We start from the raw sequence: 19,974 nt of genomic DNA on the forward strand, positions 1-19,974 counted from the left end.
AATAATTTGTGTTTCAGAAAAACAGAGTGGTGGCAAGGTTGACCCTTATTCATTTATTCATTCATAAATAAGTGATTGTGTGCCGAGCTGTATGCTGGGGGCAGATATAAAGGAGAGTTAAACATTAGGAGAAGGATGTCATAAATGAAGTCACAATGATTGGAATGAGTCTCGTCAGAGGGAAACCAAGGAGAGCAAGGACATCCCTTTCATAGTAATGGGGACTGGCTAATAGAATCTCAGATTGAATTCTTGACTCAGGGAGTAATCAATATACAATGATGTGAAGTGGAATGTGCATCAAATAAGAAAGAATGTGTGAAATGTCTGAAGTGAACAAGTCAGCGTGTGACTTGTTTGAATTCTGCAGGTAATAGGTAGAAGATATTTCAATTGATTTCAACCAACCATGAGCGACCATGAAATAGGAAAAATATTTAAGTCAGCAAGGTGAAACAGATCCCCTGTGCCCCATCGTCAGGCAGTTACTTTATCTTTATAATTAAAAAAAAGAACTTTGGGCATTTGTGTAGCCACACTTAGGTTATCTGTTCCTGAAAAGAAACCCTGCAAAATTCTGCAAAAAGTGAGCTTTCAAAAAATCGTGACTGTCATAAAAACATGAAAAAGGAACATGTGTTAAAATTTTAATCCTGTTCATTAATTAATGAGGGAACCAAGCAGATTTTCTCATTGTCAGCCCAAAAGAGAAACTTAAGAACATGTAGACTTATAGGTCGGAAATACTGCAATGGATGTACATATGGAGAACAAAACTGTGTTTCGGGATGTGGAGAGCGAAGTCAGCTCTTATCCACAGGACAGAGTATGCATGTCAGTAGATAAGAATGGTTTTTCTTTTCCTAGAAGGTATTCACAATTTCTAGTTGATTGTAAAATTATTTCAGGGCATTCACAACTAGATAACCCTGAGGAGTATCTTTTAGAGTCCAGGCAATGCATAGTTTTTCACTGAAGTACAGATTCCTTCCTACAATTCTAAATATGGAACTAGAACATTTTTTTTTTAACCTACAGTGGTTAAGGATCATTAAAAACAAAGTGAACAGTCCATTCCATTCATATTTACCCACAGTTGAATTTCTTTCAAAATTGGAGTCCTCTCGAACCCTGCTACTGCTTTATCAATGAAGTGTATGTCATGTTCTAAATTGTCACTTCAACTAAATTCACATCATCTTCACTAGGAGTGGATTCTGTCGTAAGAAACCCGTTTATTTGCTCATCTATAAGAGCCACTGTTTATCCATTCAAATTCTATCAGAAGATCACAGCAGTTTGGTCACATCTTCAGGCTCCACTCCTACTTCTAGCTCTCTTGCTGTCCCCACCATATCTGCAGTGACTTCTTCCACTGAAGTCTAGAACTGCTCAAAGTCATCCACGCGGGCTTGAATCAACTACTTCCAACTCCTATGCGTTTTGATATTGTGACCCCTTCCTATGAATCTCCAATGTTCTTAAAGGCATCTAGAACAATGAATCCTTTCCAGAAGGTTTCCAATGTACTTTGCCCACAGCTGTCAGAAGAATCTTCTCAATAGCAGCCGTAGCCTTAGGAAATGTATTTCTTCAGTAATAAGACTTGAAAGTGGAAATGACTCCTTAACCCCTGGGCTGCAAAATGGATGTTGCATTCGCAGGTTTGAGAATAACATCAATCTCATTGTCCGTCTCCATCAGAACTCTTGGGTGACCGGTGCGTTGTCAATGAGCAGTCATATTTTGAAAGGAATCTTTTTTTGTTTTGTTTTCTGAGTGGTACGTCTCAACACTGAAACTATTCAGTAAACCATGTTGTAAGCAGATGTGCTGGTATCTAGGCTTTGCTATTCCATTTATAGACCACAGGAGAATAGATCTGGCATAATTCTTAAGACCCTAGGGTTTGCAGAATGGTAAATGAGCAGGGGCTCCAACTTAAGGGTCACAGCTGCATTAGCCTCCAGCAAGAGAGAGAACTTGCCTTTGAAACTCTGAAGCCAGGCACTGACTTTTCCTCTGTAGCTATGAAAGTCCTAGCTGGTATTTTCTTCCAGTAGAGGGCTGTTTCATCTACACTGACCATCTGTTGTTTAGGGTAGCTCCCTTCGTGGATTATTTTAGCTACATCTTCTAGATAACCTGCTGCAGCTTCCACATCAGCACCTCCTGCCTCCCCTTGCACTTTTATGTTACAGGCATGGTTTCTACCCTCAAATCTCATGAACCAATCTCTGCAGCTTCAAGCTTTTCTTCTCCAGCTTCCTTACCTCTCAGCCTTCTTAGAACTGGAGAGAATTATCCTTGCTCTGCATTAGGCTTTGGCTTCAGGCAATGTTGTGGCTGGTTAGATCTTCTGACCAGACCACTAAACCTCTCTCCACATCGGCAACAAGGCTGTTTCTCTTTCTCATCATGCATGTGTTCACCGGAGCAGGACTTTTAATTTCCTTCAAGAACTTTCATTTGCCTTTACAACTGAGCCAAATATGAAGGTGCAACAGGCCTACCTTTTGGCCTCTTGGCTTTCTGACATGCCCTTCCTCACTAATCTCAATCATTTGTAGCTTTTGTTTTCAAGCGGCAGACATGCAACTCCTCCTTCTCTTGAACACTTAGAGGCCAATATTGGGAAATGAACTGGCCTAGTTTCAAAATTGTGTCTCAAGGAATACGGAAGCTGAGGAGAAGAAGACAGACGGGTACAGGCAGTCAGTGGAGCAAGCGGAACATTACCCACTTATTAAGTTTGCTGTCTTAACATCGGCACATCGGCATGGTTCATGGTGCCCCAAATGATTACCACGGTAACATCAACGGTCACAAAGATGAAACCAATGAAAACATTTGAAATATGCCAAGAATTACCAAAATGTGACGCAAAGACAGAAGGTGCGCAAGTGCCGTTGGAAAAATGGTGTGATAGACGTGTTTAATGCAGGATTGCCACAAGCTTTCAACGTGTGAAAAACATGGGTCTGCAAAGTATAATAAAGGGCAGAACAGTAAAATGAGGTAGGCCTGTAATTTGCCTCTCGGTTATCCTGAGCAAAGGAAACAACCTGGTTTTATTTTTTAAATGTCCAGCTCCGAATTACACAAAGGGAAGGTTCTCAAGAGACAAAGTCTTGGGCCAGCATTTCAGCTGGGACCATGGAGCCACTGAGATTCTCCTACCTCATTCATTTATTCCTAGGGTGAAGGGTGAAATGAGTTTGCCAACCAGGGTAGGGAGAGAATTAATAATACGAAGTAGACTCTGCAATCCCAGCCTGGTTCTAAACAACCAGCTGTCAAGATCCAGGCACAGAAGGCACAACCAGAGTCAGCCAGTATGCTGGATAACAATGCACTTGTAATTTCAGTGTTATCTTGGCAGTGTTTTCCATTTCAAGTCTTCATAAAACAGAAAGTGTTGTAAAATGCTACGATTTAAGAAAGCAATTAACATACCTTGCTTAGAAAACATTTGGCAAAAGAAATATCTGTATCTACAACCATAAAGCAAATCTGTGATTCTACTTTTATTTAACTAAGACGTAAAAAAGAAGCATTCTCATACAGTTCCTCAAAAGCAAGTAGTTTCAGGGGCGCTTGGGTGGCTCCGTTGGTTAAGTATCCAACTCGATTTTGGCTTGGGTCATTGCACGGTTCGTGACATCAAGCCCCGAGTTGGGCTCTGAGTTAATAGGGTGAGTTAAGAGCATGGAGCCTCCTTGCGTATCTCTGTCTCCCTCTCTCTCTGCCCCTCCCTTGCTCATGCTTTCTCTCTCTCTCTCTGTTTCTCAAAATAAGTAAATAAACAAACAAACATACATTTTTTTAAAAGCAGGTAGTTTCAGATAAGCTAGTTTATTTGTTCAACACATTCAACATCAGTGACTGGTTTTTGAGGATATGGTGATTAATATACATAGAACTCTTGCTGCACTTAACACTCGTTAAAAGTCAAAGACACTTCTGAGAATTTCACAAAACTGATAGTACTTCCCAGAAAAATGTACAAAATCTGCAAAAAATGCATTTATTCGTGTTTTCCAAATTATCTTCACCATGATAATGATAATGGGGAATGAGAAAATACGAATGATAGTAATAGGCGCTGGTTACTATCCAAGAGTTAGTCAAGGGGTAAGTGACTGAAATGTATGACTTCATCAAACCTTAAATATTCTTTTTTTTAAAAGTTTATTTATTTTAAAGGTTTTTTTTTAAGTTCATTTATTTTTAGAGACAGTGTGAACACGCGTCTGAGCGGGAGAGGGCAGAGAGAGGGAGAGTGGGAGAGAGAGAGTCCCAAGCAGGCTCTGCGCTCACAGGGCAGAGCCTGAGGTGGAGGTTGATCCCACAAACAGTGAGATCATGACCTGAGCCGAAATCAGGAGTCTGCTGCTTAAATGACTGAGCCACCCAGATGCCCCTCAAACCTTAAATATTCCTATCTGGTCACTTTAGTATCCCCATTCTACAGATCAGGTGACTGAAGCCTAGATAAGTTATGTAGGTGACTCAGGGTCACCTACAGTAGCCAGGATACGGCTACTCATCTTGAACAGCTACCACTTTTGTTTTCAAGTAAATAGATGGCATGCAACAGAATAAAATCCTAAATAGTTTGCTTGTATATACACCTAAGTCCTTGTTTTGCCGTTTTGCTATTACTGCCATGTAATATCAAGCGTTCAAAGAGAGAATGGTTACTTCTCACAGTTTTAGGGTGAAAATGGGAAAAAATGAAAACAAAGTAAGATGCATGGAACTTTGGCAAAAATAATTATGTAGCTCACAAAGGAAATATCTGGAAACTATCAAGAAAATAGACTATAAGGTCTTGATTGCACGAACAGGACCCAAACTCTGTCCTTTCTGAATTGATGATGTCACGCAATCCCTTGACTCATTTCTCTGGAATTCATAGTTACCCATCATTTTGCAGAGTAGTCACATAATTTCCCTCAAGCTATCCAGAGGAGCTACAGAAAATAAAACAATGATTTTATGTCATTGCTTTGCTAATGTCCTGGGAGCTATTCAGCCCACCCACATTCTATCAAGATGCCATTATGGGAAGAATAAGCTCTTTGTAACACAAGGCAATATAATTTCAAGAATGTGGTGTTGTGTGTGCCTGTCATCATTATAAAAACGTCTATTCAAGGAACCCACAGCCATCTCATGGTTCATCTCTTTCATCCAATTCTGCATTGGATCATTTGCATGTAAAATTATCAGAAGAAGGACTTTGGTAAATTGAAACCCAGGGTCTGGTTCACTTGGGAACTCAATCCTCCCCACCTCTCAATTCCGTGTCCTAGAGTGAGGAACACAGACACCAGGTAATAGTGAGGCCACACTGGTTACTATACTTCATCACCTTCTTAATTTCTATGGATTATGTTTATGATGCCAGGAGAATCAAGAGTGATATACGGATACAAAAACAGTACTGCTTTTGCTCTATCGTAGATTGATGTCCCACACAATTTAGTATTCTCCGTCCCGCCCCCCCTGCCCAGAATGAAGAGAAGCATAAAACATTGTTCTATATTTGTTTTATTTAGGAACTCTGTGTTTACTTGGGGGGGGGGGGTGGGCAGTTTAACATACTGGTTAAATGAATAGCCTCTGGAGATAAGATACTTTATGTTCAAATCCTGGCTCAATAATGTTATTTGTTCTGCACCAGGGTTCTAAAACTTTCCAGTGTATCTAAATGACTTGGAAGCCTTGTTAAAATGCAGATGACCAGGCCATTCCCAAAGATTCTACACAGGTGTGAGACAGACCGCCCAATAATTTGCATTTTTAATGAATTTCCAGGTGTTGCTAATACTGCGAATCCAGAGACCACACTTTGAGAATCACAAATGCATCTCAGAACCTCAGTGTCCTCATCTGTAGGGATACTAACTAGCAGTTTTTTTTTTTAATAAGGTTGTTAATTTCCCAAATACCATGATTTAGCACAAAAAAGCAAACCAAGCCAAAATGGGTTATTTCAATGTAAATTATAACCCATTGAAGAAATTGTGCTGTTTTTAGTATTTTAATTGTTCTATTTAAGTAAATCCTGTATGTGATAATCTGGGTTGTCGTTAAGAATACATGACTAGGGGGGCGCCTGGGTGGCTCAGTCGGTTAAGTGGCCGACTTCGGCTCAGGTCATGATCTCACGGTCCGTGAGTTCGAGCCCCGCGTCGGGCTCTGTGCTGACAGCTCAGAGCCTGGAGCCTGTTTCAGATTCTGTGTCTCCCTCTCTCTGACCCTCCCCTGTTCATGCTCTGTCTCTCCCTGTCTCAAAAATAAATAAAAACGTTAAAAAAAAAAATTAAAAAAAAAAAAAAAAAAGAATACATGACTAGGGGGGTGCCTGGGTGGCGCAGTCGGTTAAGCGTCCGACTTCAGCCAGGTCACGATCTCGCGGTCCGGGAGTTCGAGCCCCGCGTCAGGCTCTGGGCTGATGGCTCAGAGCCTGGAGCCTGTTTCCGATTCTGTGTCTCCCTCTCTCTCTGCCCCTCCCCCGTTCATGCTCTGTCTCTCTCTGTCCCAAAAATAAATAAACGTTGAAAAAAAAAAATTTAAGAATACATGACTAGGGGCGCCTGGGTGGCTCAGTTGGTTAAGTGTCCAACTCTTGATTCTGGCTCAGGTCATGATTTCATGGTTCATGAGTTCGAGCCCCACAGTGGGCTCTCCGCTGTCACCGCAGAGCCTGCTTCAGATCCTCTGTCCCCTTTGCTCTGTGCCCCTCCCCCAATCATGCTCTATCTTTTTCTCTCTCACTCTCTCAAAATAAATACATATAAAAGAATGTTTTTAACAAGCATGTGACTAATTTTTCGCTCTCGTAAAAGAGTTACTCGCTTTATCAAGGATTTTCAATCAGACCTTGAGAATACTCATCCTCTCTATACTGGTTAGAACCAACTTTTGATTCATGCCCAAGAATATGTGCCAGTTATGACAGACACTATTGGTTGTCTTCTGATTATTCCCTTTTCTTTCCATTTCATCTTTGACTCCTGATTCCTCCAAGGAGCCACCTACCTAAAAATGGCCACACGCCTTAGAGAAAGGTAGACTCCTTTCTTTACCTTGAACATCCTGATTCATGTAAGCCCCTGATGGTGGTCTTACTGTATGAACACAGGATGCAATTCTGGTCACAGAGAAATATGGCTGAGTCTTCAGGTGGCTCTTCCGGGAAATGGTTTTTATTCAGGTAAAGTACCACTTAGGAAATGCCACCTTCTTTTTCTGTTGGCTCGAGAGGCATAAGTTGCTTGGTACTACTTGGTACCATTCCCCAGTGGTCTCGTGGCCAGAAGGGGAGCCAGCCTGAGAACAATCTGATACAGTGAGGACGGGAGAACGGAGATGAAAAAATATCCAAGCCGTTGACAGAGTTAACTAACCTTGGAATTGCTTTATCTTCATGCTGTCTGTTATACAAGATAATGCGTTTTCCTTATTGTTTAAACTACTTCCAATTCTATCTCCAGCTATTTGCCACTGAAGGTGTCTTAAATGATAAACCAATTTATAAAGCATATTATTCTTGGAATTAATTAAAATGATCAGAGTAGTCTATGCCAGGGGTCTCATTTTAGCTGCAGCATTAATGGACAATGTGACTGAGCAAATTATTTAACTTCTCTTGGCTTCAAATCCCTCGTTTGTATAATGATGCATTGGCTGAATCATCTGGAAAGTCACTCCAAGTTGAAAATGCTGGGACTATTTGATTCAGTGCCACATGAAACATGCTGATGCTCTCTATGCCCATTGAACAATGGATTACACATGTGTAACCTAACAACGACAATGCAATGACATGTATGTAATATAATGACCACATGCACTTTTACAATAATTTAATATCACACTACTTATACGACCTCATTTAAGCAGAATGAATATCTGGTCATTACTATGGTGGAATCAGTTAAAAAAAAAAGACAGTTCTTTAAATGAAATAACAGCAAGAAAGAACAGAGTCCTCATATTTTAAATCTGGGGGGAAGATAAAAAAAGATTCTCTCAAGGCACATTCAAATACAGAAATATGCGGGCGTCTGCATGCTCAGTCGGTTAAGCGTCTGAATTTGGCTCCGGTCATGATCTCACGGTTCATGAGTTCGAGCCCCACGTTGGGCTCTGTGCTGACAGCTTGGAGCCCGGAGCCTGCTTCGGATTCTGTGTTTCCCTCTCTTTCTCTGCCTCTCCCCTAGTGGCATTCTGTTTCTCTCAGTATCAAAAATAAATACACATTAAAAAAATTTAAATACATAAATATGGACATGGGTAAGTATTTTAAGTTACAGGTCATTTGTTAAGATGATAAGAAATGAGACCAGCAATCTTTTTTTTTTCTCTCTAGAAGTGTACTTATCTGTGTATCCCCCACCTCTATTGCTATTATGGATTTCATACATATTATATATATATTATATATAATATATATAATATAATGTATTTCATACATTGTACGACTCATGTATGCAAAAATATAATAGGAAAGTTTCTCTATAGCCGCCCGTACCGTAGCTTTTGGGCCCATAGCCGCTAACAACAAAAAATAACAAAACAAAAAGTCAAGGTAAAGCACTTTCAGATTTTTGTTAGCATATTCTAGGCATATTCTAGGCATATTCAGTCAACTGAAGATATCCTCAACTACGCCCTTCCTTTCCTTCTCTTCAGTTCCAGGCTGGTTGCACTGTGGCAAGGACATGGGGCCAGTCACTGGTGCCCAGTCCCAATGCTTTCCAACGACATATAAATATCCCTCTGCTCTCACATCATTGCCATTTATTCCTGGTGCATCCACAGCCAATCTGTCTACGGCCGCCATTCTTCTTCAGTCACACACTTCCTTTGGCGTCCTTCTGGTCCTGGCTATGGAGTGCTTTTCTGATTTCTAAGTCCACTGACTACTCAGCCGCTTCCTTGTCCTTGGAGACGGAGGAAAAGGTGAGACACTCTCCCACTGTCCACCAGGCAGCCGAACAGCTCAGGGTGAGCGGGACCATCTGCCTTCTCTGCTTATTCCTTTCTGCCACCTGGTTATCTCTAGCGCTGTATGTGTAACTCTATATACTATCTGCTCCATTACTCCCAAGTTTTTGTCGTGGTGGAAATATCCACAGCCTTTCTCTAGCAGGGTTCCCACCACTTCTACTCCATGAAGGCACGCGTGATGTTGACGCGAGGGCTTTTGTAGGAATCCCACAACCGCCTTGCGCCTCACCCAAGAAGCAAGACACCATTCTCTGGTAGCCACACCCAAGCTTGTTGGGGTTCTTTACGGAGCGCTCATCCCTGGGTTTGGCCTTGGGGAGGCAGCAGCAGATCCCCAGCTCCCCAGCTTTGGATCCCTACGTACACCCTTCTGATCCCCCCCCTTCACAGCTGGTGGCATGCTCGTATCCTCTCAGGTTAGAATACTGTTCTTACACCAGGTCGTATTCCTTCAATTGAGTTATGGCTTGAACTCAGGGGTGTGAGCCCCTACAGCGCCTAATCTTGATGTGTAAAGTCACATGGGTGGACAAAAAAAAAATATCTTCATAAGCTTGGTCTTTGCTATTCGTGGCCGTTGCCTCTGCTGTGAGTTCAAAAAACCAGAAACCAGAGAGGAAGAGAAATGCCGAAGAGAAACACTGTGGCAATTATTTCAGAACTTTGCCTTGTCATGCTCTAAAAATAAGCAACTTGATTTTCTGTGTTTTTTCTCGAAACGACGCATGTATGTGCTTTTCCTCAATTTATGTATTTGTTTGTTTATTTGTTTAGTTATTTAGAGAGCGCAAGTTGGGGAGACAGAGGGAGAGGGAGAGAATCTCAAGCAGTCTCCACGCTCAGTGTGGAGCCTAGTGAGGGGCTCGATCCCACGACCCTGGGATCATGACCTGAGCTGAAAGCAGGAGTCAAGGATGCTCAAATGACTGCCACCCAGGCACCGCACTTGTTTTCTTTTTGGCTATACCAGCATCATACTGTCACCTGCTTGAGCTCTCCCTTTCTCTCTCTCTTGTCACTCTAACTTGGTGCCTCCATAGTGTCTTCCATGGCCACTGCTTTCTTTCCCTTGCTACAGCTCTTGTGTATCAGAGGCTTTTATTGCTTTTCTCTTTGATTATTGTGGACGTCTATTGACTCATTTCTATGCTTTCCTTTTCTGATGCTTTACTTATTTTTTGAGAGAGAGAAACCGAGCATGAGTGGTGGTGGGGGTGGGGGAGGGGCAGAGAGAGGGAGACAGAAAATCTGAAGCAGGCTCCAGGCTCTGAGCTGTCAACAAAGAGCCCAACGCGGGGCTGGAACTCACGGACCGTGAGATTGTGATCTGAACCAAAGTGGAAGCTTCAATGACTGAGCCACCTTGCTGCCCCTAAGCTTTCTTTGTTTCTATTACAGTTCATCCCACATAGAGGTTGTTTGTTCGTTCGTTCATTCATTCATTCATTCATTCATTCATGCGTTTATTCTAAAAACATTTATTGAGTGCCAACAGGGTACCTGGTGCCAAGCTAGATGCTAATGATCTAAAAATGAGAAAGTAACAAAGAACCTCTCCTTAGAGACCTCCTTTGAGTCTTTCGTGAGAGAGAGACTGAAAACTACCTGATTGAAAAAGTGTGGCAAAGGGGTTCCTGGGTGGCTCAGTCCGTTAAGCATCTGACTTCGGCTCAGGTCATGATCTCACGGTTTGTGATTTCGAGCCCCGAGTTGGGCTCTGTGCTGACAGCTCGGAGCCTGGAACCTGCTTCGGATTCCGTGTCTCCCTCTCTCCCCACCCCTCCCCTGCTCCACTCTGTCTTTCTCCCTCTCAAAAATAAATACCACATTAAGAAAACTTTTTAAAGTGTATCAGAAGTTAGAAGGTAGAGGTATTGGGGACCGTTGGGGAGCGAGAGCAGGATCATCTGATCTAGCCAGGAGGCCAGGGAACACTTCCTCCAGGCTGTGAGTCTTAAACATAATCTCTAAAGGATGCAGAGGATTCAGGCAGAAAGAACACTCCTGGCAGGAAAAATTGTTTGTGAAGGGACCAGAAGTGAGAAGGGATGTATAAAAGAAATTCCATGTGGCCAGAGCCTAGAGCTCCAGGGTCTAGACAGGTTGGCTCGGGGTGGGGGGGTACCCAACAGGATGAGTCTGGAGAGACAGCACAGCAAAGACTGTCAAGGGCCATGCTAGAAACTGGATGTCATCGTAAGGGCCATGGAAAGGACTGGTGGGACTTTTAGTAGAAGAATAACTGGATCAGTTTTGGGATTTAGACACATTTAGGCAGGTTGCAGGTTAGAAAAAACTGGGTGCAAGGCCTATTCCAAAGCTGAGTCCGCTCGTCACCTGAGGAATGACTATTAGCTGGATTAGGATACAGCAGTGGGAGCAGGGTGGCGAGAAGGGAGAGAGGCTGTGACCAGCGCCAGGTGAATAGGTGAAGGGAGCATGTTGAGGTAGGCGGGGAGGATTCCCGAGTGTCTCAGGCGACCCTGTGCTTGGTAAGCATCGCTCCCTGAGACAGTAAACCAGACAGACTGGGGTCCTATTAGATGGCATTTTGGCTAGCGATCCCAGAAACATCTGAATCTTATCCAAACATAGTTGCAGACAAGGCCCCTCAAGACCCAGTGGAAATGTATTTAAAACGAAAAAAAAGAAAAGCCGAGTAAACTGAAGAACAGTCATGAGCAGAGCTTTGGCTCCAAAGGACAGAGTGAAATTAATTTACAAGATCTGCTGGATCACACAAGAGAATCGTGTATCCCTAGGCAAAAAGTCGGGGGTCTTACTACCCTGTGTCTGCCAAAGATGACACGGTCTCGTATTCTACCAGCTTTTGTATTTTTGCCATAAGCCCTCATAACAGATGATAAATTCTCCGAGGACTGTTGATTTGTTGGCTATTCATCATTTCTTTATTCATGCGGCAAATACCGAGTGTTCGTTATATACACGGCTCTCTGCTGGACGGCGAGATTGTAAGAAGTCTATCACCTGGTGGGGGAGACGGACAAGGACCTAGGAAAGCATGAAGCAGAATCAGGGCTCTTACAGAGCCGTTCAGCAGGACCAGATGGGCTCAGGACAGACCTGAACCCAGTGGGATGGGAACTTAACAGCACCAAGCTCAATGTTGTTCATAAACGATTTGATGAAATCAGTTTTTCTTTCACAGTTGAATATTCTCATTCTTCTTTTCTCTGATATTAAAAACTTAAAAAATTTTTTTTCACGTTTATTTATTTTTGAGACAGAGAGAGACAGAGCATGAATGGGGGAGGGTCAGAGAGAGGTAGACACAGAATCGGAAACAGGCTCCAGGCTCTGAGCCGTCAGCACGGAGCCTGACGCGGGGCTCGAACTCACGGACCGCGAGATCATGACCTGAGCTGAAGTCGGCCGCCCAACCGACTGAGCCACCCAGGTGCCCCTAAACTACAGTTTAAATACAACACAAATTTAAACTTCCCTACATACAATAAAATAAAAAATAGTTAAAACACCAAATACAGTCAAGAGGTGTAAAAGACGAAGATCACGCACGCACTGCTGGGTAGAAGGCAAAATGGTACCGCCCCTCCGGGAAACAGTTTGCTACTTTCTTATTACAACCACCACAGGACGCCACAAACTCGTGGGCATTTCCTCCAGGGAAATAAAAAGGGCTATACCCACCCCCCTCCCCAATCCTGCTCAGAATGTTCACAGATGCTTTGTGACAGCCCAGACCAATGAACAACCCAGCTGTCCTTCAAGAGTTGAAAAGTCAAACTCTGGCAGATTGATACCCCTGGATACAGTGAAGCAACAGAAAGGAACGGGTTACGGATACACTCAACAGTTTAGAAGAATTTCCAGGGAATCACATTGCATGACAAAAGCCAGTCTCAAAAGGAGTCACACTGTATGGTTACATTCCCATTACATTCTTGAGATCAGAAATCTACTGAATAGTGAAGAGATTAGCGATGCCAGGAGTCACAGTGTGGGAGGACAGGTGGATGTGGGGGTACAGCACAGGGATCCTCATCCTGACAGAACTCTTCTTCATCTTGACTGAATTAAAATTAATATCAGTATCGTGGCTGTGGCAGGGTAGCACTGTTTTGCAACATATTATCAGTGGGACAAACCAGAGAAAAGATACCTGGGATCGTTCTGTATCATTTTCTTTTTTTTTAATTTTTAAAAGTATTTATTTATTTTTGAGAGAGAGAGAGAGAGAGAGAGAGAGAGAGAGTATGAATGAGCAGGGGAGGGGCAGAGAGAGAGGGAGACACAGAATGTGAAGCAGGATCCAGGCTCTGAGCTGTCAGCACAGAGCCCGATGCGGGGCTCGAACCCACAAACTGTGAGATCATGACCTGAGCTGCCGTCGGCTGCTTAACTGACTGAGCCACCCAGGTGCCCCTATCTCAGTTAACGTTTCAGGCATTTTGCAAGTGGTTGTAAAACACAGTCATTAATGAAACTTAAATTACATAACTTGTAATTAAGCTATATTAAAAACAAAGGCGATAATACCCCAATTCATCATTTCCTAATCTTTTTACGATTATCTCTGCCCTTGAGGGTGTTTATATCTATAGGAACTGCGTGGTGCACATACCATATCACGATATACTACTTTGCATTTCTTACCAGCTCTGTATCCAGGGATATCATTTGGCCCCTGTGGGTATATTTACATCATGTAAACCAGACAAACATTATGACAGGACTTTTTTCTAATGCTGGTGAGCCCGTTATTAAGCATTTACTGGCACAACACTGGGCAAGGCACGTGGGTGGGAAATTTGCATGCTCGTCTGGGAAAGAGGAGAAGGAAAAGTTGCTGGCGAGGGTATAAGGCACTACCTACCATGTTCCTGAAGACTGTTGCACTTCTTAAGTATTTCCTTCAATTCTTTCATATAGTGCTCTCGAAATTAATTGAGAGGTTCATAATCGGAAGCCAAAGTAAGAGAACGGGCTTCAGGAAATGTGTTTCTTCCACTGTGCACTCTTCACTTTGAACTGCTCCTGAGCTGGAACGCGCTGAGTGAATTTTGAAACTGACTTGCACTGACACAGTAATACATTTTCCAGGCTGTGCAAGTTGGAGGCCGAGATGCTGCTCAGGGACTTCTTGGCACTTTGCTGTCCTACAGGAAATGATGCTATGATACTGCCTTGCTGTTGCTGAATCACATTCAAGAGCCAGGAAAGCCCACTCTTTGTAAACATCCCCTTAAGTGGAAGCATTCATTGCAGAGAATGCATTAAAGCCTTTTGAATGGTAATACTAGTCCTGTTGGTAAACGTTCTCAAATATCTCAAATATCTCACGCCCCTACCTCATACAGCCAATGCACACATCCCATAAGAGATTTTGTGGGACCAAGGAACACTACAGTTGTTACTGTGGCCACCTGGCCACATGGCCACAGTGTTACTGTGGCCACCTGGATTCCATATTCGTAACCCCAGTTATCTCTATGGAGTTTGGATCCAGGTCTATACAGGAGGCTGTGTTCTGCTGGGGTACCTTTCTAGGTTTGGATATGCGGCTTTGTTAGTACAAGTTGGGGGAACCTGAATTGCTCTACATAACAGAGGGAGAAGAATCTGGCCCTCTTGATGCATCAGGGTGAGTAGGTCTGGAGGCTGTGTTTTCTTTCTGGTTTAACCCAGTGCATTAGAGAAAAAGTAACCGCTGAGTGGAGAAAAACCTAGGAAGCACAGCTGTGGAATTTGCAGCAAATCTGCAAATCCTGTGAGCAAACTCCCTGGACTCACACAGACCTTGGAGTAGGGAGGGTGGGATAAACAATGCCAGGCTATCCAGGGGGTGCCGCTCCCACTCAGCGTGCACATGCGTATAAATGACGTTAAAATGTTTCCAATTATTTTCCAAAGCGGATGAAGCATTCTCTCCACCATCTCGAACGGACTGTTTATTTGCTTAACAAATCACTTCTCCAAAAGTGAGTTCCACTAGTTCTCACAAAAACACCGGAAGCATAATTAGCTCAACCTCTGGGAAGTTTTCTAAAAAGTTGGCAGAATCTCCCTTTCGGTGACTTCAGTGGGGGGGGGCGCTGTGCGCATGTGTGAACACCCTCCCCCGCCGAGAGGAGGCGGGCACATGCGCGATCTCCCTCCATGGCTGGGGGCGGGGGGGGGGGGGCGCAAGCGCAGACGCCCTACCTTGCCCAGCAGAAAACAGTTACTCTGAAAGTTAAGTTCAATGGCGGCCCTCCTGACTTACCACTGCAAAACTGGTTGGTGGCATTTACTAAAGTAAACCATACATAACCCTTTGACCCAGCAAGGTCACTCTTGGGTATATACCCAACAGAAACACATACATATATTCACCAAAAGTCATGCACTAGAATATGGAGAACAGCATTATTCTAAATAGCCAAAAAGTAAACAACACGAATGTCCATGTGTAGATGGGCAAACCAACTGTGGTATTGGTATACAAGGGGACACCACAAAGCATACACAATGAATGGTCTACAGCTTCACGAATCTCACAATGATGAGTGTCCCACAATGTGATGTCACCAACACTGCGTAAGAGTATATACATACTGACGATTTCTTTATATCAAGTTCTGCAACCAACAAAACTAACAAATAGCAGGAGGAGTGGTGGTGGTGATGGTAAGTGGCAGGAGGGGGCTTCTGGCACGGTGCTAATTTCTTGATTTGGGGATGGTTATATTACCTTAGACACCTTCACTCAAAGTATGATTAAATGTACACTATAGTATCCTGAGCGTTCGTTCACCCCTGCCCTCAAATACATGTACACGTCAAGTCCTGGAACCTGTGAATATTCACTTGTTTGGTAAAAGGATCTTTACAGATGAAACTGAGTTAACATTATTGAAATGATGAGACCATTCCAGATTATCTGGGTGGGCTGTAAATTCAAAGGTAAGTGTCCTTATAAGAGACACACGGACAGAAAAGAAGGCCATGGGGTGAGAGAGGCAGAGTGGAGTCATAGCGCGACAAGCCAGACACACAGAAAATGTGGAGATAGATGCCGGGATGGCAGTGATGTGGCCATAAGACAAGGATGGCCTGTAGCCCCCAGAGGTTGGCACAGAGGCATGCAAAAGATGCTCCCACGGAGCCCCTAGAAGGGGTGTAGCCATTCCAACCCTTTGATTTAGAACTTCTGGCCTCCAGGACTGTGAGACAACACATTTGTGATTTAAGCCTCCAAGTTTGGGGTAATTTGTTAAAACAGCCCTAGGAAACCACTACATAGAGTTTTCTGCATACTGGCTGTATTTCAATACACTCTGCATCGAAAGGGTACCCTTTCATTTAGCAGGTGGTTGACAGTGAGGTAAAGATCGTTTCAGCCTGATCTCTTTCAAATATTTTACCTGTTTACCACAGGTGGGAGTATGGGTTTCTACCTGTAAATATCCATCATCTTCCTTTGGACAAACAAGCCTTCAGTCCTGCCCACCCACGCCCGCTGCATGTGCCACTCTGGATTCTGCCCTCCACATGGGACCACCTTGCGCTAGTCTCTCTCAGTCTCTAATTATTCTATGTGTTCCTCAATTAATCACATGTAACTTTTTGTATGCCAATTGCAGGCTTTTTCATTGTTTATTTCAGTTTGAAGGGCAATCCTAATGTAATCATCTGAGAAATCTTTACATAGTTTGGAAAAAAGCCTGGGACAATAGGAAACCCGATTTTTGCATGATATTGTGCGTAAAAAACATAGCCCAGAGTCTCAACTTGACTAAATCTAGTGGTAATCTTTTTACTTATTTTTTTAAAGAGAGAAAGAGAGGGAGAGGTGCAAGGAGAAGAGGGGCAGAGAGAGAGAGAGAGAGAGACGGAGGGAGAAAATCTTGAGCAGGCTCCACAGTCAGTGAAGTGCCTGACTTGGGGCTCGATCCCATGACCCTGGGATCATGCCCTGAAGTGAAATCAGGAATCAGACGCTCAACCAACTCAGGATCTCCTTTCCTTGTTCTTTCGTCTAACTCTGAATCTCTGGATCTCTCCCACTCCTTAGGCACCCAAAAGGGTGTATGTGCACTCTCTGTAACACTCTCCAGCAACTCTCTACAAAGATCTCTCCACCAAAGTGAGCTGAAAAGAGTATCACACTTCTCTCTATTCTATTCTTTGCTTTCATCTATGGTTTTCCTTCTCTCCCACGAACAAACCATGACTTCTTCCTGTGAAAATCCTGTATTTGCTCCTCTTCTTGCTTTGTTTCTTGAGTCTACACCATCCAAGCTGCAGGAGCTAAGTTCATAGACTCAGCTTTTCTCTTGGAAGCCAGGACTGAGGCCAAGTGAACAAATAAGTTTCTATTTAGCTGAGTGGTTGGGATGGTGGGAGGGGGTACAGAGAAAAAGTCCACAAAGCCTTTGAAACTAGTACCTTCTTTTAGCCACATATTAGTATCACTTAAGGTGACAAAGAAGGGCTTGTGGTGGCCCAGACGCAAACTGGCCAATGAAAATTCTTTGATTGACTTTACTATCTTTTCTCCTCTGGAATGCCAGTTTCTATCTTCGTGAGAGAAGGCAGGCAAATACTCTTTCTCAAGACCCAAGCACTGCCATGAATATTTTACCCACTTACTTTTAAGGCAACCTGGGGATTATGGAGATTTTAATTTCAATTTGGCAAATGAGGATCTAAAGAAATAGAATACTGAAGGTCACGTGGTAAAATTGATCAGGCCAGGATTCAAACAGAAGCTCATCTGCCTCCAAAGCCTAGGCCTGCTTGCTGCTTTAATCATTAGTCAGCAGTGTCTGCTGAGTATCCCTCAGGTCAACAGGTACTGTGTTGGGTGTAGAAATTACAGTGATAGGGGAGCTTGGGTGGTTCAGTCAGTTAAGCATCTGACTCCTGGTTTCCACTCAGGTCATGATCTAATGGTTTCATAAGCTGAAGCCCCACATCAGGCTCCATACTGGCAGCACGGAACTTGCTTAGGATTCTCTCTTTCTCCATCTTTCGGTGCCTCTTCAGAACTTACACTGTCTCCGTGTCTCTCAAAATAAATACATTAATTAGAAAAACAAAGAAAGAAAGAAATTACAGAGATAGAAGACATAGCCCCGGGCCAGGAGGAGCTGCAGTGCCTAAATATTTCCACTGTACCTTTCAGAATCTGTCCTGTAGTTCTGGAAAATTCTGGAATCATATCTTGGTGCTTTGTCTATTTTCTTTCATAACTTTCAGTGATCTGCAAGGATAAAAATTCCTCCTAATTTAACACATAGCATTTATATATCAATTGAATATTCAGCGAGCAATAATTTTTAAGAACTGTCTATTGGCTGATCACTGGGATAGACACTGTGCCGGGGTAGATACAAAATGAATGAGACACAGTCACCCTCAAACCATTTACTGTCTGGTGGGGAAGACAGCCATGACCAAAGTCCTGGTAACTATATAGAAGAAAGGAGAAGGCTTAGAACAGACAAAAGTATTTACTACAGGAAACACGGTGTGAGGAACAGGCAAACTATTGGTACCATTCACATACAGTAGGCAGCTTATATTGTTATATAGACAAATCTGGAGAGAAGGTAAGAGTATCTGTTGAGATTTGGGTGGTGTAACATCTCTTTTTCATGTTGAAAGAGCCCATGGATTACTGATCTATTTTTATTTGCAATATTCACGTGGGAACGTCTGTGTGCCTCAAACACAGAACCTGGCTTTTTCTGAAGTGCTCTTTTTGTGTCCAATTTTCCAGTTCAACTGAGGGTTTATGTTTTAGACTTTTTATATGAGCTGAGTAGGAAACAATGATCGTAAGAAGGCTACCAAGACAGAAAACAGAAGACAGTATGGCTTAAACCTAACAACGGACGACAGAGATAGATGGGTTTATTTCTCTTCATTCTTTCCGAAACTATTGCTTAGTTTCAGGCAAACAAGGCTTGATTTTCTGAGAATGTGACTGCAAGAAGGCGATATTGTGTATGCATACAGAATGTTTTTGTGCACTGACTACTTGGTCTAGAATGCCTGAATGTTTAAAACATTCACAGTTTTTTTTTTCTTTTTTCTCTTTCTTTCTTTCTTTCTTTCTTTCTTTCTTTCTTTCTTTCACACAAGCAACGCATGAATAAATTCTTATTTAAAAAACTTGTAGTTTTCCTTTTCATAGCTTCCTCTACCTATTATATTCTCTCCTCCCCCACCTCCCACTAACAAATCTTACTCGATTTTTCGGGAGTGACCATGCTTCATAGAGAGATATGCAGTCTTCTGGATCTTTTTCTCTGGATGGATTTACTTATAGATACACATCTACACAATATGTAGTTTTGTGTTATTTTTTACATAAATAAAATTATACTGTACTTATTGTTCTTACAGTTCTTACACCGTACTTGCTTTTTTCATTTAACAGTACGGCCTAGAAAATTTTTCAGGTCGGTATGTATTGATCTTCCATAGTCCTTTAAGCCGCTGGATGAAATTCTGCAGTATGAATATAGCATAATTATTTTTAACCAGGCCTTTACAGATTCAACATTGGGATTCTAATTTTTCATTATTATATGCTGTTTTGTAGCGGGCTCCCTTGTACATACGTCAAGTGGGAGTATATCGTTACGATAACACTTGGAAGTAGAATTTTGAGGAATACTGTCAAGTGTTCCTCTCATAACCTGCCCTAATTTACATGTCTATTAATAGTGTAGCACTGGGCCTATTCCCTAGAACTTTGCCAGTGCTATATATTATTCATATTTAAAAGTTTTGCAGATACGCTAAGCAGAAAATGGAATATTGTGTTTTAATCGATATTTCTGTAGCAAGTTAGATTACTAGCAAGCTTGAACAAAATTGTCATGTGTTTATTAGCTATATGCATACTTTCTTCTAAGAAGTGCCTTTTAAAAAAAAGTTTATTTATTTTGAGAGAGAGAGCAGGGGAGGGGCGGAGAG

General features: G+C 42.6%; 1 long non-coding RNA gene across 1 annotated transcript; it reads right to left on the reverse strand.

Annotated features, from left to right (window-relative positions):
- Window positions 1–1,687: 1,687 nt before the first annotated feature.
- Window positions 1,688–18,873, reverse strand: LOC115515371. The gene is made up of 4 exons (XR_003969233.1): window positions 18,861–18,873; window positions 17,029–17,035; window positions 13,740–13,745; window positions 1,688–1,757 (listed from the first exon to the last, which is right to left on the reverse strand). It is a non-coding gene; the product is annotated as an uncharacterized LOC115515371 (long non-coding RNA).
- Between the last annotated feature and the right edge of the window lie 1,101 nt (window positions 18,874–19,974).

This window comes from Lynx canadensis, chromosome A1 (assembly GCF_007474595.2).
Source record: "Lynx canadensis isolate LIC74 chromosome A1, mLynCan4.pri.v2, whole genome shotgun sequence".
Taxonomy (NCBI): domain Eukaryota; kingdom Metazoa; phylum Chordata; class Mammalia; order Carnivora; family Felidae; genus Lynx; species Lynx canadensis.